At 41.4% G+C, this 25,192-nt stretch overlaps 1 long non-coding RNA gene across 1 annotated transcript in view; it reads right to left on the bottom strand.

Annotated features, from left to right (window-relative positions):
- The window catches only part of LOC142176407 (uncharacterized), a 32,994-nt gene that overhangs the window by 3,289 nt on the left and 4,513 nt on the right, over nt 1-25,192 (bottom strand). The window lies entirely within an intron of this gene.

The raw sequence follows: 25,192 nt of genomic DNA, 5'->3' as shown, positions 1-25,192 counted from the left end.
TAAGACTTAGCGTTTAAAATCAAAGGAACTGGCAGGTCTGGCTCTGGGAGCGATGATTCCGAGGACAAAAATAAGAACAATATAGGCGTGAAAAAAAAGTTGTATTATTTAGCTTGAGAATGGAGTATAGCATAAGTTTTGCCAGAGATTGTGTTCCCTACCATGGTTGTTGAAGTCAGTAATATAGCTATATCTAGGAAACAAGATCCTAGGATCAAACCTCTCTTAAATGACAATAAAGGGGGCCATTGATAAAGATGTAACGGCATGCCATGAATGCCAAAATTCTTTGCAACGGCTGCCTATTTGATATTAGGGAATATTCTTCATTCAATTTCATCTGGTGACAAACATTCGTTTTGCTCCAGTTGATTATGATCCCTTCGGGATCTATCCGACACCAACTACAGTTATTGTCTCCGGTCTCGGTTCCTACTCGATTCATCTTCCGTCTGCCTCCGGTTCCACGTGTTACACAATCATTCGATCATGTAATATAAACCAGTTTTACCCTATACAAATAGTCCCCCTGTTTTTTGGTGGCACATCTTTGTGTCATTGAAAAGTTGGTAAAGACTTCTTTCTTGGCGGAAAATTTTCTGAACCCCTCTGAACATTCTCTAACGCTTGATTAGATGAACGTCTCCTCACATTTAATACCCCGAATATTTGTTGCCCCACGATTCAGCAATATTTTTGCATGTTCTTGAGGTAATCATGACTACGATTTTAGCTGTTTATATCTTTAATTATACGCCTCATTTTACCTCTTTCACTTCTAAAAAATTTCATAAGCTCTTATTTGCACTTAACTTCTTTCTGTTTTCATCTCTTTGATATTCTTCAAAAAAGACTCTATCATTTTCTTACTATTGTGGCTTCTTTCACTAAATCTTTTAACAACTCTGGTAATCTCTTCGTCGGAGGTCTGAAGAGAAGCAAAGATAAAAGAGGTTGATGTTGATGTTGATCCCCCTACGGTAAGCACCATCATACCTAAGTACTTGAGCACTGTTAACAACTTCTAAGAGAAGTTCCCTTCTGAGAACCCTCGAACTTGGGCCGTTAGCAGGTATCCTTCTTCTATTAGCCCTTCCAATATTTCTACTATGAAGGAAGATTGCAACTGACATGACCTAAACATCATTGCCCCTAACCTGGTGGAGCGGGTGACCTTCACCAATAAGGGTTTTACGTATGTTTATATGTACCCCTTAACCTTAGGCTCGTTTTCTTTGAGCGGGGGACTTGACCCGTAATTTTGGAATTATGCCATCGGTACCAGGCCTTCTTGGCACAAGTAGGCCCTTCTGTATGGCGAACGGTAGCTTGCCTGCGCCGGTTGTGCACGGAAACAGGTAAAACCCTAACCCTGGCACATATGATGAAACTTTACTCCCTCAAAATCTTTTGTGGGGGAGTAATAAATTTTAGTAAACATGGCCATTATGCTTTGCTTACCAGCATAGATGATGACAATGATCGTAGATGGATGGAGCGGTTTATCGTCATTGATACTAGGGATATCATCCCGGCCATAACTCCATCTTTTCCCGAATTATAGAGTCATTCACATAAGTTTATAATCTACTTCTCTCTCCGCAAAAGGTTGTTCCATGTCATTACCAATCATTTTTCTTCCGTTATTTCAGCTACTCGGTGGATACCACCAAGGTTTGAAGGCTTGGACCAATGGGTTCAAAAGATTCTGGACATTGCTACACCAGATACCCGTCGGTGGCAGGAGTTGGCCCCCAAATATGGGTGGAAGGCCAAGAACCACGGTAAATTGATTCTTTCTACTTTCCGTCTCTACAAATACATAAGTAAACTTGCCAATCATACCTTTTTGTTTGATTCAGGACTCCCACAAGGTTCTGTTACTTGCCCCGAAGTCGAGGTTTTGACCGATCCTGCGGAGGCTACGAGGTTGTTGCAGCAGGCTCTTACTTGGAGCGGTGTCCTCGGATCTGCCTTCGCTACAGGTGATTCCTCTCAGGGTCCCCATCTAGAGAACAAGCAACCAAAAAGGCAGCGTTCTTCCTCAGTTGGGAATAAAAATAAGAAAATAAAGAAGGCCATGCCTAAGCCGACTGTCATGACCCAAACCGATGGGCCCCGACGGGCACTTGGTACCTTACTCAACCGAGTACCAACATACATCTCTTTCTTATCGTACTCGCATTGGCAAGTGGGCCAAATGGGCCGTCATGGGCTAACCAGAATAAACATAAGGGAAGACTCAATATAGGACGACCCAACCTGATATAAAAACTTATACATGTGACATACGGGCCTATAAGGCCAACATGATCATTTGTAAACTAAATATAGCCGACAAGGCCATACAAGTATACGTACACATGACATCTTTCTACAAGCCTCTAAGAGTACATACTTATCATAAAGGTCGGGACTGACCCTGTCGTACCAACCAATACATGTACTAATCATACTGACAAAATAAGCAACTCCATAGCAATGGAGTGCATCAACATCTTCCGCTGAGTTGATAGCCTCCATTGAGGACTCTCGACCTGTCTATCAGGACCTGCGAGCATGAAACGCAGCGTCCCCAGACAAAAGGGACGTCAGTACAAATAATGTACCAAGTATGTAAGGAATGAAAATCAGTAAATAATAGACATGAGAGAAACATGGATTAAAAGACTCGACATGTAAGTCTGAATAACTCTGTGAATAATGAAATACTCATAGTGTCATGCATATGCGTATGAATGTCATGTCGTGCATAGGCACATGTGTTCATAACATCATCAAGCCTCTGAGGGCATCCCATCATATCATCTCGGCCACTGTGGGAAAAATCATCAACGTATACCAGCTGATCAGGTGGTGGTGCATATATAATGCCATAACCTTTTCCCATATCCCATATAAATATATACGCGTATATAACGTCATCTGGTCATGGGTCAATATACATGCATAAATGAATGCAATGCATGAGAAGTATGTTAATAAAATATCTCGGAATGTCATAAGACCATTATGCCTTTAAGTAATATCATGAAGTAAACATTTTTTCAACATATATATTTTTCTGAGACCCATGGACAGAAGATATAATAATAACTCATATGGGGAATCAAGAATATAGACACCCCTAGTATTTATATGAATAGAGTCATTTATGGAAATTGTGCATTTGCTCGTTTCGTTGGTGACGTATAAATCATGCCAAAAGAAATAAGGGAAAATGTTTAAAAACTCATGGCAAGCATGGATCTAAGGTAGATCTGAAAGAAGTCGAAAAGGTCTTAGAGATTAGGACTTCAGAAGAACCCAAAAGCAACGAGAAAGGCCTTGAAAGTTACCGATCTAACTAGGAGAGTCAAAGGTCTGACTTGAATGGTCATGGCTGCCGGAGAAAGGTCAGGGATGACCAGAGAAGGGTCATCGAGCAAAGACTGGGCCAAATCCCTTCAGAGTATGGTTATGAGACCACATAACCAAACACATAGAAGCCCTAGAAGGCTGGTATAGGTCTCCGATGACCTTAGAAGGCCATGGATTAGGGTGGATTAGGGTGGCGATGGCTAGGGTTTGAGGGTGTTTTAGAGAATATTTGGGAGAGGAGGGATTCAGAGGCGGCATATGGTAACAAATGAAAGGGTTTGGGGGTTGTTCGGAATTAATTAAGGCAAGGGTAACCTTAACATACCTGAATTGATTCTCTTGACACTCTCTTCAATACACGTTGATTGCGACAAAATATGTAACGGTGGATCGAAGTAGGGGAAAATCCGTTTCTTATCAAATGGACATAAGCCACCAAATCGGAACAGCTACCTCTTCATATTCAGATTTATATAGTTCTAAGCCACTATATCTCGTTACTGCAGGTACAAAGTGAAAGACTTCGCGAAGATACTTGTTTTCCATCATGTGATTTGTAAAACCGTAGCCCAAAAATCTTCTTATGTAATTTATCTGCTTCAATTGTGACCAGGTACTAAAGATAAGTCTTCTACCACATAAAGTAATAGTAGCTGTCTTATTGCAATCATCCTCTAGAATTTTTAAAGCATCTTGTTTTGCTCTCTTTACATGTTTCATAATGTCATCTTTCATGTCCTTTGTGCTTGAATATTCTTGTGTTTGATTTGAGAATTTCTCAAGATTACCTTTTTCAAATATTGCATAGAGAGGTTTTTTTATGCTTAATATGGTGTGGGCCCCACATTTAATGACTAGGACACTTAATACTATAACATTCCCACATTTCTTTATCGCTTTAAGAGTCATATTTTAACAAAGTGCTTGGCTGCCATGTTTTGGCATGCTAATCTTATCCAAGAGTTCAATTAATCCACCACCAATTATTAATTAATTAGGTAATGTCTCATTACTAATAATTAATCAATTATCCACATAATTAAGAACTATTTTCACTTACTTAAAATACTACTTACTTTTCACATACCTTATACACCTTACTATCATGGTCATGTGCTACCTTGTATGACACTAGTCCATAAATATTGGGTATTTTAGCTCGGGCCATATTTTAACCCAACATGCCAAACTTGGACGAAAATTTATTTTCTTTGACTTTCTTCCCCTCTCACCTTCACGAATTTACTCATCACTTGTTTGAAATAGTATGATGCTTATAATCTCAAAATAATCTCATTCCCGAACTTACGTCGATTAACTTACGACGAAACTTTAACGTTTGAAAATGCAGAATGTTGTGTCTCATTTCCGAGCTTCCATTCATTTATTTATGGCACACTTTCACGTACGAAAACATGGGGTGTAACACCGACGATGGGCAATGTGGTCATTGATGATGACGGGGAAGCTAATGATTAAGAGGCCCCCCTTCAACAGAGATAAAGATCTTCATCAGCTCAACAGAACGCTCAATTTGGAGAGGTTAGAACCCCAACCGAGGGAGAGGTCCTAGTGCTCTAGGGAGAAATGCATTTAATGGAGAATGTCGATTCTCTCTTTCCGGTCCCAATTGTTGCTTCTGGTCTTATGAGGTCGAATATCGGGCCTCTTCAGCCTTTGGTTGACGAGCAACCAATAATCAATACTCTTTTTATCGTAGTTGCTCCTCAACCTATAACACCATTAGCTTCCTCTCCCTCCACACCAGTTGTGCCTTCATCACCAGCAACTACTGCATCTCCTCTACGGCCACAGACCCTCGAGAAGAGGATGTCTCCCCTCCCCAGTCCCCTGACCTCGGGAATTTGGGGCACAATTAGTCACCCCCTTCTCCAGATCGTCGAGGGAGGAGGAGCGTCACTCTTTCGATTTCAAAGGAGTGTCATCTACTGTCCAGGCCAGTGGAGCTTGCCAACTACCTGAAGACACTAGGTTTAAAAGAATTTAAGAAGAAAAAACATTCTATTTCGGGGGAGTGTATGTTGAATAATGATATGCGCAACATGACAGCGATACCATACTTGTTCTCTTACTGTTTGTTTTTTATTCATCTATTATAATCAGGTTTCTGACCTTGATAGACGTTTTGCAAGCCAACTTTCTTACTTCTGAAGGCCTTTAGAGATTGATCCTCTATAAAGAAGGATAATGTTCGAGCGAGATCAGCTGTTGGTCAAGAGGAATCAACTCGTTGCATGCCTCCCGGTGCTAGAGGCAAAGGTTGTTGAAGCGGCCAAGCTTGAGGCCCGAATGCATCAAAGTGAGAAGAAGGCGATGGCTCACAGTCAAGAAGCCACTCAGCTACAGGCACAACTTCAAGATACTAAAACTAGGTGGGCTGAGTCGCAAGACACTGCTCTTGATGCTATCGAGTGCGAGTCTCCCTCTATTGAGTAAGCAAATAATTTGGAGGAAACCTTGAACTCCAAAGCCGAGGAGGCTACTGCTGCCTAGGAGAAATGGGCTCGGATGACAGATAGGTATAAGAAGATCATGGATTAAAATAAGGTTCATATATCTACAATCCGTGATCTCGATCTTAGCCTTGGTGCCATGATATCTGAGCGGGATGGCCTTTTGGTCGAGGTTGACAGGCTTAAGGCAAAGCTCCAGCACTAAGAGAATTCCCCCATCTTTGAAACGACATACTCTATGTACCATATGAGGAGTAAAACCTTGAAGGAGGCCAAAGCGGACGTTATTAATATTGATGATGAGTCTACTAAGACCTGAGCGCTGGAGTTAACTACTCGAGAACGTCTCTTGGCTCAGACGGACGCAATTGACTCTTTTAGTTCCGACCCGAGTATTTGGGGACCGAGGAGGACTTTGAAGAGGATGTTGATGAGGGCCATGTCCTGCACCAGCGGTAGACCTGCCCACTTTTATCGAGGAGGGAGGGGTAGATGCCTCTCCCCAAGTTTCGGTGGCGATGAAGTTTAGAATTTATCTTTTTTATTTTGTTTTTACCTTTTGTACTTATGTCGTTTGGCATATTGATAAATGTATAAGGCCATTTGTTTAAGTATTGCGCAAAGTGAATTTCTTTTGCGTCGAATTAAATAAAGCTTCGGGTGTATTTTCTTCCGATAGCTTTTGGGTTTCTGGCATAAATTCTTCCGGTACCAACCCTTTACTATGAGGGTTTCATAAGAGTGGGCCCTCTTATGTTTACGGTGCTCTTGAAGAGAATGTCTCCAATTCATTCCGGCACAAGCATTTAAAGATTTTCATTAACTTTCAATTGATAAAATTAATACATCATTTGGACAAGCAACAAGATAAAAGTAAAAGAACTTTATTTTATTCCTTCCATCTTTAAAAGTACATAAGGATTCGATTGCTATAAAAATTTCCAATACATGTGTCTAATTAGTACAAGTTGTTTCTACGAGGCTGGTCGTGCAGTCCTCGGTCCTGATGAGACATTATTGTTCTCGGGTCTCACAGTCCCAGTTTTCATGGATATCATGTTTCCGCATTCTCATACTATCCTTCCACCAGTATTCGAATGCAAAGTATGTTAATTGGAACACTGGAAGTCTTGCTCCTTTGAATAATAACAGTTGTGAAGGGTTGAATAATCTTTGATTCGATGGCAAGCTTCGTTTCCCATTTGGAACTTTGCCATCGAGCCAAGATTATTTAACCATCCCATAGTGGCTTGTTGTTTCAGTGCCTTGTCATTTAAAGGTCTTAACTTTGCTGATGAATCTCCTTTCACAGTATGTTTTCTATCGCAGCCTCGTTAAAAACTTTACTAGAAAAACCCAATTTGGAAAAAAACTGGTCGAAGGGAAAAAGAGTGCAGCACATACTTTTAGTACAAGTAGGATCCATCAACAGTAATATCTTTTGAGGTGAGTCACATTCCAGTTTCTTGGAAATTTAACTCAATCTTGATTCTCCAACTCGTATGATCCTTTTCCGGTGATACCTGAAACCTGGTAGGGACATTCCCATGTCGGACCCAGTTTTCTAGTATTGATTTCCCGAGTGTTCAGAGTTACTTTCCTCAAAGCCAAGTCTCCTACTTTAAAGTAGTGGAGATTAGCCCTCCGGTTATAGTATCTTTCCATCCTTTCTTTCTGAGCCACCATCCTCATGTGTGCCAAGTCCATGCGTTCATCGAGTAGTTCCAACTTTACCAGCAATGCCTCACTGTTTGCTTCTTTGTCTGCTCGAAAGAACCGAAAGGTTGATTCTCCTACTTCCACCGGGATCAGAGCTTCTAAGCTGTATACGAGAGAAAAGGGTGTCTCTCCCATGCTTGAATTTTCCATCATCCGATACGCCCATAGTATGCCCAGTAACTCTTCCGGCCATTTGCCTTTAGCTGCTTCTAACCTCTTTTTGAGGTTTTTAATAATTACCTTATTGGTTGATTCAGCATGTCCATTAGCGCTCGGATGATATGGTGAGGAAGTAATCCTTTTGATTTTGAAGTTTTCAAGAATTTTTTTGACTTTGGAGCTATGAATTCTGGGCTATTGTCACGGGTGATCTTCTTCGGTATTTTGAACCGGAAAATTATGTTTTCCCATAGGAAGTCGACCATTTTGTGCTTACCGATCTTTTGGTAAGGACCTATTTCAACACATTTACTGAAGTAATCAGTTAAATTGAAAAGGAATCTTACCTTTCCGTGACCCGATGGCAATGGCCCCACTGTATCCATCTCCCATTTCATGAACAACTATAGGGACAAAATAGAATGCAAGAGCTCTGCCAGCTGGTGTACTAATTGTGCGTGGCACTGACACTTGTCACATTTATGAACAAACGCCTTTACATCTTGCTCCCTCCGGGGCCAATGGTATCCTGCCCTAATCAACTTTAGCACCAACGAATCTGCACCGGAATGGTTCCAGCAAATTCCTTCATGGACCTCTCTCATGATGTAGACCACCTCCGAGGCTCCTAAACATCAGGTCAACCGGCCTTTGAACGATGTACACCCAAGAGGCTGTAGCAAGCCACTTTTGTATGTAGTGCCCGGGATGCCTTTGGGCCTTCAGGCAGCTTGACGTTCTGAAGGTAATCGATGAACTTATTATTCCAGCCCCAAACTAGGTTGGTTGTATTTACTTCACAATATCCATCCACATCTAGTACAGAATGCATAAGTTGAATGATAATACTGGAGTCAAATTCTTTTATCTCCGTGGATGACCCCAAATTGGCCAAAACATCTGCTTCTACGTTCTCTTCTCTCGGGATATATGTGATCGACCACTCCCTGAATCATATAAGCAAAGTTTGAACTTTAATTACAACCTGTTGTATATGTTCCTCCTCTGTGTCGAAAATTCCATATCTTGGTTTACTACCAGTTGGGAATCACATTTGATTTCAATGACCTCATAGACAAGTCCCCGAGCTAGTTCAAGTCCTATAATCAAAGCCTCATACTCGGCTTCAATGTTAGTCAATGGAACAGGTTTTATGGCCTGCCTCAGGGTTTCCCTCGAAGGCATGATTAAGAACACCTGGAGCCCGGACCCTTTCACACTGGAAGCTCCGTCCATAAACAAGGTCCAAATTTCTTATGTCGTTCCCGACACCATCACCGCTTCTTTTGCAGCCAAAGGCAGTAACCCGAGACTGAAATCACCCACAAAGTCGGCCAAAAATTGTGATTTAGTCACAATCCTAGGATTTTATTCAATATCAAATTCGCTAATTTTAACTTCCCATTTAACCAACCGACCTGACAACTCAGGTTTGTGAAGGACATTCCGTAGGGGAAAGGTTGTCACAACGGCTATTGGGTGGCACTGAAAATAAGGACTAAACTTTTGAGAGGCAACTATGAGAGCTAAGGCTGGTTTTCGAGATGCGGATAACGAGTTTCTTCTCTTGACAAAAGTTTGCTAACATAATAGACAGGGTGATGAAAATTGTTATCATATCTTATGTCAGAGTATGGAGTATAAGGGTGGATATTGTTATTGTGATGAAATGTGGAGCATAAGGGTGGAATTTATGATCATGCACATGTATTCTTGAAACCTCATTGTGTATTTCAGCAACTTTTTAAGTCATATTTAACATGCTATTATATGTCTCTATTTCTATTTGATGATTTATTTGTGAAGAAAATGGATTTTCTTATGTTGGGTCATCATCACATGCTTTAACGAGATTGATGGTTTTATACTTTGTCATACATTCTTGTTGCCAGTTATTGATATATTGTACAGGTTCTTTGGCTAGTGAGTATCACATAATTTGAACATCATCACTATCTCACTGAGTTTAGTCTTGATATTTACTGGGTTCCAATTGTGGTGTACTCATACTATATCGTTGTAAATGTTTTTATTGATTCAGGTGTTGGAGGCAACAGACTTTGAGAGTGATTACATATGTTGTTCACATGGATTCACGGAAGTCTTGCATGGCCATCACAGACCCTTGGAATCCATCCCTTATGTTGATATTGTTGTCACATTTAGACAGTATTGTATTTGAGACTTCCTTATGTATACGGTTTAGAGCTCATGACTTTGTGCTACCTGGTTTTGGGGGGTTGTATTGTGTATTACTATTTTGGCTCATGCTATCACTATTTCCACTCTTTATGTTAATTCAGTCTTATTATATCATGTTTGGATGACTTTATATTATTAATGTTTTTTGGCTTACCTAATATTGAAGGTTGGGTGCCATCACGACCCCTTTGGTGGGATTTGGATCGTGACAAGTTGGTATCAGAGCCATAGATTCATCGGTTCTATAAGTCATGAGCAAGTTTAGTAGAGTCTTACAAATCGATAAAGAGGCCTTTGTACTGATCTTCGAGAGGCTACCAAAAACTTCACTTCATTTCATTCTTTATCGTGCAAATTTGTTATTCCTGAAGTTTAAATATTTACTCTTCTATTCTCTTACTGATGGTGAGGACACAGTCTGCGGGCTCAGCTAAGCAGGCACCGGGCCCCTTGTTAGAGCCACGAGAGGCCAAGGCCAAGGCGAGGCATGTGTTGTAGCTAGAGACCCTGCAAAAGCAATCACTATGAAGCCACTAATAGCTCTAGTTAAGAAGAAGGATCTCGGACATGTTGAGCATGTACCTTAGGGGCCTACCACTACGCAGGACATCAGGAAACTCAAGCTCACTTCATAGGTATGTCTGAGAGTTTGGCCCAGACAAGATTGATTTCGATTACACCAGCTACTTCATAAGCTGGGAAGGCGACCACACTCAAGTCGCCTACCTACTATAGCAGAGAGATCATGTTTACCAGACACTGGGTGATTACCGATACAACCAGTAGTTGCAGTTCATCCTGAGGTAGGGCTAGTCGTGTCTGCATAGAAGCAGAAGAGGTTGGAGAGGTTTCAGAAACTTTGTCCTCCGCATTTTAGTGGAGGAGATTCTAAGGATGCACGAGTTTTCATAGATCAGTGTCAAAGAATATTGCATACTTTGGATTAGGTGGAGCCGAATAGGGTAGACTTTCCCACCTTTCAGTTGACCGGGATAGCACACATGTGGTGGAAGACTATTGAGGCGAGTAGTCCAACTAGCGTAACACCACTTACACGGTCCCAGTTATTATATCTCTTCTTGGTGGAGTTTATCCTACAAACCCGCAGGAATGAGTTGCGGAATAAGTTTGAGCATTTGCACCAGGAGGATATAACTGTGAACCAGTATGCTATGAGGCTTATAAAGTTATCCTACTATGCAACTCCATTGGTTTCCACTGAGAGAGAGAGAGAAAGTTAGTAGATTTATTGATGGACTCACCTACAGCCTCATATTTGGGATGGCATGGGAGATAGAGACTAAGACTTTATTTCAGCAAGTTGTGGAGATTGCTAGGAGGTTAGAGCCTATCCATAGGATGGAGAAGAAGGATAGGGAGTCTAAGAAGCCTCGTCGTTTTGGAGGATTTAGTGGCTTCTACTCTACGACCAAGTCTCGACATGATAGAGGTCATTTCAACCGTCTAGTGTAGTTTGCAATTTAGCTTTCACGTAGTACTCCAGCTAGCCACAGATTTCAAAGCACTCGTACCAAACAGTCATCCTTCAGTGCACCTTTTGCACGGGGTTCCTACAGTGGATATTCCAATTGTCAAGGGGCATAGTCAGTTTCGGCAGCCTCGTTCACATAGGGGTTGTTTTGAGTGAGGTGATACTAAGCATATTTTGAGAGATTATCCTAGACTTGGATGGGTGTACCTCAACAAGGTACTCAGGCTATGATTCTTGCTCTGGATGGTCATGGCGGGGACAGGAAGGTAAAGGTGGGGGACAGAAAGGTAATGGTCATCCTAAAGGGGGAGGCCTGACCCGTTGTTATGCTTTCCCTGGTAGGATCGAGGCAATCACATCGAATGCAGTCATTACTGGTATTGTCTCAGTTTTATTTTATATGGGTTCTATTTATTCGTATGTGTCATCCTACTTTGCTTCATATTTGAATATGTCTCCCGGTTCTCTGGTTATTCATGTTTATATGTCTACACCCATTGGGGATTCTATTATGGTGGATCATGTCTATCGTTCTTGTGTGGTTTCTATTAGGGGCTATGAGACTAGGTTTGATCTATGGTTGGTTAATAAGGTGGATTTTAATGTGATTTTGGGTATGGATTGGTTATCCCCGTACCATGTTATTATTGATTGTCATGCTAATGCCATGAGGTTGGATATACCAGGGTTGCCGAGGTTGGAATATAGAGGTTCATTGGGTCATATTCCTAGTATTGTGGTTTCCTTTTTGAAGGCTCAATAGATGACTGAGAAGGGGTGTTTGGTGTACTTAGCATTTGTTAAAGATGTCAGCATTGATATTCCTATGGTTGTTCAGTCCCCGTAGTGAGAGAGTTTCCAGATGTGTTCCCTGTAGACCAACTGGGAATACCACCTGATAGGGATATTGATTTTTGTATTGATTTACCGGGCACTCAGCCCATATCATTTTTACTATATTGCATGGCTCAAGTAGAGTTAAAGGAATTGAATGAACAATTGCAAGAATTGTTGGATAAAGGTTTCATCAAGCTAAGTGTTTTACCTTGGGGTACACTAGTACTGTTTGTAAAGAAGAAAGATCGTTCTATGAGAATCTTCATTGACTACAGGAAATTGAACAAGGTTACCATCAAAAATAAGTATCCACTACCACGCAGGGATATATTTGATCAGCTTCAGGGAGCTAGGGTCTTCTCTAAGATGAATTTGAGATTGGGGTACCGACAGTTGAAGATTAGGGCTTCGGATATTCCTAAGACAGTTTTCAGGACTCGTTATGGGCATTATGTGTTTTTGGTGATATCCTTTGGCTTGACTAATGTCCCAGCAGCATTCATGCATTTGATGAACAGTGTGTTCCAGCCTTATTTCGACTCCTTTGTTATTGTGTTCATTGATGATATCTTGGTTTATTCCTATAGTAAGGAGGAGCACAAGCAGCATTGAGGACGGTGCTCTAGGTTCTGAGGGAGAAGAATTTATATGCTAAGTTCTCTAAGTGTGAGTTCTGGTTGGATTCGTTGGAATCCTTAGGCCACGTGACATCGAGTAAGGCGATTACAGTGGATTCAAGAAGATTGAAGTAGTTCAGAGTTGGCCCAGACCTTCTACTGCCAGGGAGATCCGAAGTTTTCTAGGTTTAGCCAGGTATTATTGCCGCCACTGTGGAGGGGTTTTCATCCATTGGAGCCCTATTGAATAAGTTGACTCAAAAGGGTGCTCCATTCAGGTAGTTAGGCGAGTCTAAGAAGAGCTTTCAGAAGCTCAAGACTTCCTTGACTATAGCTCTGGTTTTGGTTTTTTCATTAGGATCAGGATCATATACATTTTATTGTGATGCTTCTCATATTGGTCGGGTGTGTCTTGATTTATAGTTTTAGTGTGATTCCTTGTGCTTCACGTCAGTTGAAACCCTATGAGAAGAACTATCTGGTGCATGATTTGAAGTTAGCAGCTATTGTACATGCGCTCAAGATTTGGAGGCATTACTTGTATGACATATCTTGTGAGGTGTGTACGGATCATTAGAGTCTCTAGTATCTGTTTAAACATATAGTTTTGAACTTGAAGCAATAGAGATGGTTGGAGTTGTTGAAGGATTATGATATTATTAACATCTATCATTTGGGGAAGGCCACTATGGTGGAAGACGCCTTGAGAAGGAATGAAGAGAGCATGGGGAGTGTAGCATTCATTCCAAGTGGGGAGAGGCCTTTAGTTATGGATGTTTAGGCATTGGCTAACATGTTTGTGAGCTGAGATATTTCGGTGTCGAGCAGAGTCATTTCTTATGTTGTATCTTACTCGTCCTAGTTTTAGCTCATCAAGGCTCGCCAGTATAACGATCCCCACTTGATTTTACTTAAGGACACGGTGCTGCACGGTCATGTTAAGGAGATGATTATTGGTGATGATGGTGTGTTGCGACTTTCGGGTCGAGTTTGTGTTTCTAATGTTAATGGCTTAAGAGAGTTGATACTTGAAGAGGCTCATAGTTCATGATATTCCATTCATCTAAGTTCCACGAAGATTGTATCTTGACTTAAGCAACATTATTGATGGAAGAGGATGAAGAAAGCCATTTCTTGGTGTTTGAATTATCAACAAGTCAAACATGAATAATAGAAACCAGGTGGTTCAGTTCAGTGATTGATATACCGGATGGAAGTGGGAGCGCATTACTATGGACTTTGTGGTAGGGTTGCCATGGACCTTGAGAAAGTTTGATTCCATTTTAGTCATGACTTCCTACACTTCGGAGTAGTTGGCTAGGATCTACATCAACGATATTGTTCGCCTGCATGCTATACTTGTTTATATAATATCAAACTGCGGAACTCAATTTACTTCACAATTTTAGAGAGTGGTGCAGCATAAGTTGGGCGTGCGAGTTGAGTCGAGTACTGCATTTCACCCTCAGGTGGACTGGCAGTCAGAGCGGACCATTTAGATATTAGAGGATATGTTGAGAGCATGCACTATTTATTTGGGAGGTTACTGGGACTAGTTTCTAGTAGAAACTTTCTACCTTTGGCAGATTGCCTACAACAACAACTACCAGTCGAGTATCCAGATGGCTCCATATGAGGAGGCGATATCGTTCTCCTGTTGGTTAGTTCGATCCTAGTGAGGCTAGGCTATTGGGCACAAACTTGGTCCATGATGCTTTGGAGAAGGTGAAGTTGACTTCACACGGCTCAATCTAGGCAGAAGAGTTATATGGACTAGAAGGTTCGTGATGTGGCTTTCGTGGAGGGTGAGAAGGTTTTTCTTCGAGTTTCATCTATGAATTGTGTGATGAAGTTTGGGAATAAGGGAAATTTGACCCATAGTTTCATTGGTCCTTTTGAGGTGTTGGAGAGAGTCGTCGAGGTTGCTTAGAGATTTTCCTTGCCTCATAATCTTCCAGGAGTTCATTCGGTGTTCAGTGTTTCCATGCTTCGAAAATATCATAAAGATAAGTCACATGTCTTGGATTTCAGCACGGTGCATTTGGATGGGAATCTGGCTTATGAGGAGGAGCTGGTGGCCTTTTTGGATAGGCAAGATCGGAAGCTGAGGTCAAAATATATTGCATCGACGAAGGTCTAATAGAGAAGTCCTCCAGTCGATGAGACACTTAGGATACAGAGCATGATATGTGGAGAAAATATCCTCACATATTTGGCACTCTAGGTATGATTCTAAACTCATTCAATAATGAATATTTGTTTAAGAGGGGGAGAATTTAATGACAAGTCTAGTCGTTTTGTGTATTTGAGCCATGTTTTCCCATTTGATGCTTCATGTATGTTTGTTTGTTGTTTTGTGACTTGTCTGGAAGGTTGGCTTGGTTTCGAGAAGGCTTTAGAGTGAATTGGAACACTAGGTTCCATTTTTGGAAGATTAACTTATAAGAGTTGGCCAAAGTTTGAATTTTATGTAAACAACCTCAGATTTGTGTTTGGATGGTTCCAATAGGTTCTTGCAGTGATTTTAGACTGAAGCGCATGTCTAGATTTGGATTTGGAGGTTCCTAGGGTGATTTGTCCCTTTTGCTAAAAGTTGGCAATTTGAAAGTTTAGAAATTCTATAAGTTTGACCATGAGTTGAAATTGAGGCTATCAGGTTCAGATTGTTGTTACAGAACTTGAAATAGGTTTGTTTTGTCATATGAAACTGGTGTACAAATTTTGATCTCTTTCCGAGTTTGTTTGTAACACTTGATTGTGAATATTGAAGCTCTTAAATTTGAAGGCTTACATGATGCATTTTGGTGTTTGATTTGTTGTTGTGGATGTTATTTTGATATTCGAGCATGCCAGCAAGTTTGTATGGAGTTTATATACTTATATGGATGTTTTATGTAGAGCCCGAGGGGCTCAAATGAGTTTCGAATTGGTTTCGGATTAGTTAGGGGAAGGGTCAGATTTTGCTAGTGTTGCAGCCTTACAATTATGATGGTTTTCTTGCATTAGCGGAGTGAGTATCACATTTGCAATGTTGGGAAGTGAAGTCTAGCTTCGCATTTGCGAAGCTGATGTCGTAATGTGATATCCACAATTACGAAGGGGAGTCTAAATTTGCAACACTTGGACGCATTGGCGAGCTTCCTGGTTGCAATTGCGATAACTGAGGCAGAGGGATCCAGTTCGCATTTGCGAGGCTCGCAATTGCAAACTCCTGGTCATGATTGCAACTCCTGCATCTTATTATTTAGAAGGGACCTTTTGGACTTAGACTCATTTTCTTATATTTTCAACCATAGGCTTGGAGATGAGTGACATTTGAAGAGGATTTTCCCACAAGGCAAGAGGGTAAATGATTTTTACTTGATTTTAATGTTATATCTTGATTTTCCGTAGATTTTTATACCTAAATCATGAAATGTGAAAGAGAATTGTTTTGGGGGGTTTTTTCTATGTTTTGAAAATAAAAATTGGGATTTGAGAGTCGATTTAGACTCGGTTTTGAATTCTAATCACATATTTGGACTCGTAGAGTTATGGGTAGTCAGGATCTACCCCTTGATTATTTGGAATTGGTTCATTTAGCATTTTATTTGATGTTATCGAGTTATTTTTTGCTAGATTTGAGTCGAACGAAGGTGATTTTTTTAAAGAAAATCAATTTTAGAGGATTGATTTGGGTTTATTGAGGTAAGTATCTTGTCTAACCTTGTGTAGGGGAATATCCCTTAGGATTTGACCTTATTTGCCTAATTGTGTTATGTGTAAAGCAACATGTATGCAAGGTGATGAGCGCGTACACGAGTGCTATGAGTTATTTATGGCCAGATTTGACTCTAGGCTTTTACTATGCCTTGATTTAATTATATACTCCCTATTATACATGTATAATTATTGTATGGCTATGCGAGCTTACTTTTGCATGCTCAAGAACATGTGTTAGGATTATAATGTCCTGATCGGCCAAGATGGATATTTGTAGAATCACTGCTAAATTGATTTAGCCATAGTCATGCTTTAAAAATTGAACCCACATCCGCATTTTATTATTATCATGTACTTGTGTTGTTTGTTGACAAATTATGAGTGTATGTCTTTCCGGTGATGATTTGGCATATCACAGTATTATGATTATGGTACATGTGAACGTGTTAGGCAAATTGATTGGGTGTTGGCGTGAGGTTTTGCCATGTGATTGTGATTTATATTGTTATTATATCGGGGTATGAAGCATAAGGGTGGATATTGTTATCGTATCGTGGTATGGATCATAAGGGTAAATATTATTATTGTGTCGGATATAGAGCATAAGGGTAAATATTGTTATTGTGATAAAATATGGAGCATCAGGGTGGCATTCATGATCATGACATATATTCTTGAAACTTTGTCGTGTATTTCAGCAAGTTTTTAAGCTGTATGTAATATGCTATCATATGCCTTTGTTTCTATTTGATGATTGTTTGTAAAACAAATAGATTTTCTTACGTTGAGTTATTATCACATGCTTTAATGACATTAATGGTATTGTACTCTGTCATAGCCCGTTATTGATATATTGTAGAGGTTCTTTGACTAGTGAGCATCACATGACTTGAACCTCGTCACTACCTTACTATGTTAGTCTTAATACTTTCTGGGTACCGATTGTGATGTACTCATACTATGCTTCTGCATATTTTTGTGCAGATCAGGGTGTGGGAGGCAGTGGACTTCGAGAGTGAGTGTATATGTTGTTCGCGAGGATTCAAGGTAGTGTTGCATGGCTATTACAGACCTTTAAGTCCCATCCTTTATGTTGATACTGTTATTTTCACATTCAAAAAATATTGTATTTGAGACTTTCTTATGTATACAACTCAGAGCTCATGATTCTGTACTACCTGATTTTGAGGAATTGTATTGTGTATTGCTAGTTTTGGCTCATGTTATCACTATTTTCGTTGTTTATGTGAGTGTTATATATCATGTTTCGATGATTTAATATTGATAATGTGATCTATCTTACCTAGTCTTGAAGGTTAATGTGGTATTTATGTCGTGATATTTATTTACCTTATTTCCCTGTTGTTATTGTTTGATGCTACTTTTTCTTTTTTTCGTGGCTTCTCCTTTTCTCTCCTTTTTTTTCCTTCTTTTTGGTTATTCTCCTTCCTCTTTTTTCTTTCTACTTCTTCTTCTTCTTCTTCCTCCTCTCTCTTCTTTTTTACCTTTTCTTAAGCCGAGAATCTATCGAAAATAACCTCTCTACCTTCACCAGGTAGGGGTAAGATTTTCATACGCACTACCCTCCCCAGACCCCACTTGTGGGACAGTACTGGATTTGTTATTGTTGCTACTATTATTTTCATGAAGAGCCAGATTTTTAATCCTTGAATGTGCATAGGGACTTAGTAGACACAACAGAGGAGCTTGACCATGAAGCTAAATCAATGCTGGAAGGTGCAAATGACTTTTCTACTACTTCTTTGGTGCTAGCATATAGAGAGAGAATTTTAATTTTATTCCAGCTTGAAAACTCAATCAAGATGGACAACAACATGACTCCGGTACACAATGGTGTTGCTCATCCCGAAGTGGTCGGACCGAAAATCAGCAATGGCCAAGTGTTTGAAAGAATTCATTGATGGGACAAAATTGGCTCACTGATTAGCCTTCAGCTTGCTGCCACCAGGAAGGTATTTAAGTATATTTTGGATCCTAGTGGTATACTGACTTTAACAACGGATGTGGAGAATTTATAGACCACGATAAGTAAGCTTTATTTTGCTTTTGACGATCAATTATGTATAATGATAAATGCCTGTCAATTGTTATTAGTTAAGGATTATGTGACTCGATTTCCATTCAATCCAGCAGCGAATCTATTCATTGTGAACCTTGGTGGACCTGCTATTGTTCTAGCCATAAATTTCAAGATCTTGACTCTAAGGGTTCATACCAAATACATGCAAGCACTACTACTATTGGGATCTACTAGCATGTTTTTCTTATTTGCGTATTATAATTATATGACTACAGTGTGGGATCCCGGACAAGAATGGTGTTTGCATACCAATATTTTACAAGAATGTCTTTATCTTTTCATCACTGTTCTAATGCGGAAAAAGACCCTTCATCCAACTTGACAAAGTTTGGACAAAGAGCGGTGGAATTACCTTGGAGACAGAATCTTCTTTGTTTTTGTTTGCCTTGAATGATGAAACTATGGTGCGATACTTGGATAAGGATATTTCAGTAAAGTACGTACTCAAGATTATAACAGAAGCATGTGGTGAAATTTTACTAAACAAGAAGTTGTTCCATCAAAATTTACAAAACGCTGACACAAGGTTTGTAAGAATTGGCACATGGACTATGAGTGATAAACTTATATTGACAACTAACAAACAGTCAAGGGTTGAGCTCAATGACTTCCAGCAACTTGCTAGAGTTCTTAGAGCAACTGAGAGAATCGATTGTGCTTCTAGAGGTGTTCTATGGCTTTATTATGAATTTGGCATACAAGTCTGCCTTTGGGTCGACATATGGCAAATAGTCGATATTGGTGGTTCTTGTTTAGAATTTTGTTTGTAACAGCACTAGAGATGGTATACGTGCTAAATATGAATTGTGATATAAAACATCAAACAATCACTTTTACTTGAATACAAAGGAAGGAATGGGGATGCACTTGGTGGAAATTGCAATTTTGTTGGTCGTAGTTATGAAATAAGCAATACAGAGGAAAGAGAGTGCATACGGTGACCCGAGTCAGGGTGTCATCTAGTTGTCACGTCTTCGTACCCTTGTAATTAATACTAGTTGCTATGAAGGGATTCCCCTCCTATATAAAGGGGAACCCTATTACTTTGCAAGGGTTGGTCACTCTAGTTGCTTCATCTATTCCACACGAAAATATACAAGAACTCTCTATCTCAATCTCTAACACATCTCTCAATATCATTGCTTTCATTTATTGTTTTCATACTTGTTCTTCATTTATTGCTTATCATTGGCCTTAAAGAGCCTCCATTGATTTTATTATAATCGTTAGTCACATAGCAACTGCCTTTGCTAGCTCGTGATCGAGCCCGGGATCGACCTCAAGTCCCGGAATCGACAAGCCTCAGGCCCCGAGTAGCTAGCCTATCGGTTTGGTTATAGCTCCATCCCTAACTTTATTTCGTCTCTAAATCTCATATACTTAGCATCAACTGCTTAACAAACTAGCATAAAAATAGATCACATATTATCAGAGTCTCATTAACAAATTTAATTGTTATTACCAATTTCACGGTAAATAGTTTGGCGCCCACCGTGGGGCTAAAAATAATAGTGATTATTTTTTTGCTGGTTTTACTACATAACGCAAGTTATCTTTCACGCTTTTTCTATTCCAAGATCTTCGATTTCAGGTCGAAATGTCTAACTCGGTAAACGGAGAAGGAAACAACAATCTTGAGGACCATAGGGAAAACAGTGTGGTTGTTCCAGGTGTTGTTGCGCCACCGCAAAACCCTAGGAATGCACTAGAGCAAGTCCCCGTGGACGCGGTCTCACGTGATGCCTAGCGCATCGACATAAACTCCCACACTGACAGGAGCGTGCACCAAGGGGATCAAAAAGAAGCACAGAAAAACACCCCAACTAGGGAAGAACGGAGGTTAGCCTTCATGTTATTTTTGAAATATTGCAGGCACGACAGCTAGCTATTGCTCAGCTGCAAAGTCACCAGAAAACTCCTAGCATGGTAGCACCAGGGACAACTCCCCTAGTCGAACAGGTACTTGAAAGATCGAGCAATAACGAATCGATAGCCGACCCTGTCATCGTAAAAATGCTCGAGGACCTCACCAAAAGAATCAAATCAGGGGAGAAAATGATAGAAGCCAACGACAAAAAGGTTGAGACCTACAACTCCAGGGTCGACCAGATTCCGGGTGCTCCCCCGATCCTGGAAGGTGTGGATTCGAAGAAGTTCATACAAAGGTCGTTCGCCGAGGTAGCGACCCCGAAACCCATTCCAAAAAAGTTCAGAATGTCGGAGCTCCCAAAGTACAATGGGACCTCAGACCCCAATGAACACGTTACTGCGTACACTTGCGCAGTAAAGGGCAACGATATAAAGAGCGACGAGATCGAGTCCGTATTGCTGAAAAGTTTGGCGAAACACTTTCGAAGGGGACCATGATGTGGTATCACAACTTAGCTCCTAACTCCATAGACTCATTCGTCATGCTAGAAGACTCCTTCATAAAGGCACATGCCGGTGCCATAAAAGTAGCTATGAGGAAATCTAACGTTTTAAAAATTAAGCAAAGGGAGAACGAGATGTTGCGAGAATTTGTATCTTGCTTTCAAATGGAACAGATGGAGCTACCGCTAGTCTCCGACGACTGGGAAGTGCAGCTGTGACCTGGTCAGACGTCCACAACCGGTCTAGTCAAAAATTAGGGCCCATCATGACTAGTTGGGAGCCCCCTCGGGCTCAGTATACCCAAGTAGGATCCTGGCAAAGGAGCCAAAACCAAACAAAGAAAGATATCAGCCGTACATCGAAGACAGGAGAAACGCTCTGAGGCACAACCCACCTCGCAATGATCGAAGGATAGACAAATGACAGGATCCTCAAGGACTCACCAGCAGAGCCAGATTCGATAGAAAAGCAGGGGCAACGAGGGCACCTCACTTGTCAGAATACAACTTCTACATTGATATATCGGACATCATGTTCTCCATCAGTAAAATCAGAGAAGCTAGATGTCCCAGGCCTGTACAATCGGACCCTTCATAAAGGAATCAAAACTTAGTGTGTGAGTTTCACAACATGCACGGCCACAAGACCGAGGATTGCTACCAACTCTGAGAAGAGGTAGCTTGACTACTTAACAAAGGTCATCTCCAAGAATTCCTTAGCGATCGAGCCAAAAATCAGTTCCGGGAAAGAGAGGCGGCCAAGAAGAACGAAGCAAACGAGCCACAACATGTCATCCACATGATTTTGGGAGGCATCGATGCCCCTTAGGAACCCGTAATGAGAAGGACAAAAATATCCATCACCAGAGAAAAGCAAACACGAGGATATATTCCCCAGGACGCCCAGACATTCAGCGAAGAGGACACCGAGACCTTGTCTCAACATCACAATAATGCACTGGTAATCTCTTTCCTTGTGAATTCTTTTCAAATAAAACGCGTACTCGTGGATCCAGGTAGTTCGGCCAACACTATCAGGTTGAGGGTGATAGAGTAGCTCAGACTGCTTGACAAAATTATGCCCGCCACTCGAGTCTTCAATGGATTCAACATGGCAAGTGAAACAACAAAAGAAGAAATCACCCTCCCAGACATCGTGGCCGGGACGACCCAAAACACCAAATTCCATGTCATCGAAGGAGACATGAGGTATAACGCCTTATTCGGACGGCCGTGGATACACTGCATGAGGGCAGAACCATCCACTCTGCACCAAATGATGAAATTCCCGACAAAGGATGTGATTAAAACCGTCTAGGGGGAACAACATGCGGCAAGGGAAATGTTTGCGGTGCACGACGTGGCACCGGTACCCATACCTCTGCTCGCAAAAGAGCCAAAGGGTAATCAAGCCACACCCCTGATTAAGACCAATTAAACGAAATAAAGGATCGTACTATGTCCTTATCTCGAGTGATTGGAACATATCGATCCTCAAAACGTCGGCGGTGCATCTCACACTAAGGTATAACCATCTTCCTTTTCATTTCGTATTTCAGACTAACCCTTATACAGGAACCCGATCGAATCAGTCAGAACGATAACCCAGTTCGAAGACTTTGAGGTTTTAAAGCATCCATTGAACTCTTTTCCTTCGACCAAGTTTTTATTCCGAAATGGGTTTTACCAGCAAGGTTTTTAACGAGGCAACATCTGCATGCTACCTAAAGGAGACTCAAAAAGTGTTCAAGGCTTCTTTTACAATCAACCTCGAACACTGAGGGGTATCCCCCTCCCCCCCCCCCAAAGTCATCTGCTCAGTAAAGCCAAGAGACACTGAATCGGGTCCTTGTAGGAAAATGATGTACCAGGCCAAACGGTCAAACGAACCATGTCCGTACAGTCGGGCCCCCGATGCCGAAAACGTGTACACTTATACCATATAATTGAAGGATATTTTTTATCAAAGCATCTTACAATCCAAAAGAGGCTCAACACCTTCGCAAAAACAACCCCTCCGCCGAAAATATCTCGAACACTCGGGGACTGGCGTCAACAATTCTACACCTAAACGACCTCCGGGTCGGGACTCCAAAATCATAAGCCCTCAGATAAGGAAACGCAAAAATCGCGAAACATCTCCAATGCCGAAAGTACCCCGAATACTCAGGGACTGACGTCAAAATCTCAAGAAAAATGCAAGATCGCAGGTTTGGGATCTCCAAAATCGTAAGCCCTCGACGAGGCAATGCAATGTTTGCAAAACTATAGGACCTCAACGACATGTAAAACCTGTAAGACCTCAACAATATGTAAAACTATAAGACCTCAATGACATGTAAAACCTGTAAGACCTCAACAACATGTAAAATTGTAAGACCTCAACAGCATGTAAAACTTGTAAGACCTCACTAAAGGCATAGACCCGATCCCAAAGTTTCGGCTATATATCGAACTTGTAAGACCCCTAAAAAGGCATACCCTCGATATAGATGCCGAAAATACTTCACTCGGGACTCAAAGGCTCCATCCAAACACAAGTGACTCCGGTCACACGGTTGTACCAACCACACTAATACGACTCGGGGACGCCCTACCGTCGCTACAAGGCATAAGAGCCAATGTCGCCTGCCCACACAGGCCTTCAAATTACTCCGAATCTACTTTGGAAAGAACCGGTTAAATAGGCTACCCTCGACATAGGCAAAAGAGCTTCGACCATGTCAGCTCCAAATCACAGGCTTTGAGCTACTCAACCTCTGAGCCAAACCTCCCGAGGTGCTCGAACATCACCGCAAGTTGCTCAAAATCGAGGTTATTCTCGAACTGACGACGAGCCAGGCAAAAATTACTTCAAAAGTCCTTAACGAGAGGAAAATAAAGCCTACATAAAAGGTCGCATCGACCAAGTGCGTAAGAGCCATAGTCGCAGCCTAATGAGCCTTAGGGCCACACATATAATAGGTCACATCGATCGAAAGCCACTGTTGCTAGCCTAAAATCTGAAAACTTGAGGGTCAAAATGAGCGCGAGTCGTAACCCGTTCGGCGACTGGACCCAAAATAGTTAACTATATATGTCTAAGGGCAAAGCGTGAGAGCTATTGTCTCCAGCTTACATTAAAAGGTCGCTTCGACCCAAAGTGTGAGAGCCATTGTCGCTAGCTTACATTAAAAGGCCACTTCGGCCCGAGGCGTAAGAGCCATTGTTGCCAGTCTACGCAAATGTAAAAGCTTGGGGGTCAAATGAGCTCAAGTCGAAACCCGGCTAGGAGACTAAACCCGAAATGGTTGAACAAAAGCATAAGATCTCAAACGCTAGCTTATACTAAAGGTCGCATCGACCAAGCGCATAAGAGCCCCCCGGGCCAGTCCAATGAGCCCCGGGACCACATCACTACTCTGAGGATTCCTACCAACGCAAAAACCGGCTCGCCTGGTCAAAATCAAGACAGAAAAAGATACAAAAGGAGTAAAGCCGCAAGGTTTTGTTTCATACACATGCAAGAAACGCAACCTCCAGCTACAAACATGCTTTGAAAATACTACATACAGATGACAAAATCTATGCCCCCCAAGTGGTTACGGCCTACCGGTCTCATCCTCACTTTCCTTGATATTGGGCAAAAGCAACTGAGCATCACGCTCATTCTCCCTTGCTAGCGCCAATTCTTTCGAGAGGACGAAACCCCTATCACGAATCTCCTCGAGGATCTTTCTTCGAGACTTGCAACGAGCATATTCTTCAATCCTCCCTTCGTGGTCGAGGATCCTTCTTAGCTCGGCTTGAGCATCGGCAGCATCCTTTGAATAGATCGCCATCTCCTGGTCAGCCTTAGTCCGGCTCATTGTGGCTTCTGCCTGGGCATCAACGATCTCAGCCCTGACCTTCAAAAGCTCGGACTCGAGCTTAGCAATCATTTCTGTCTGAACCAAAGCATTGTCACGAGCTAGGCGAACTTGAGCTTCAAAAGCAGAAACTTTGGCCAGCGCATCCTTCCCCCCTAAAGCCTGAGCCTCCACCTGAGCTTTCAATTCATCACGCTCACGCCTACCCGACCAACTTCATCTTGAAGGTTCTCCAGGGCCTCCATCTTTTTCTACAACTGAAATAAACTAAGTATTAGCCCTAGGAGTCAGGAGGCGAAATGCACGCCC

This window comes from Nicotiana tabacum, chromosome 22, assembly GCF_000715075.1.
Source record: "Nicotiana tabacum cultivar K326 chromosome 22, ASM71507v2, whole genome shotgun sequence".
NCBI classification, from domain to species: domain Eukaryota; kingdom Viridiplantae; phylum Streptophyta; class Magnoliopsida; order Solanales; family Solanaceae; genus Nicotiana; species Nicotiana tabacum.
Note: the sequence above shows the minus strand (reverse complement) of the source record. Positions and strands in the feature narration are given on the sequence as shown.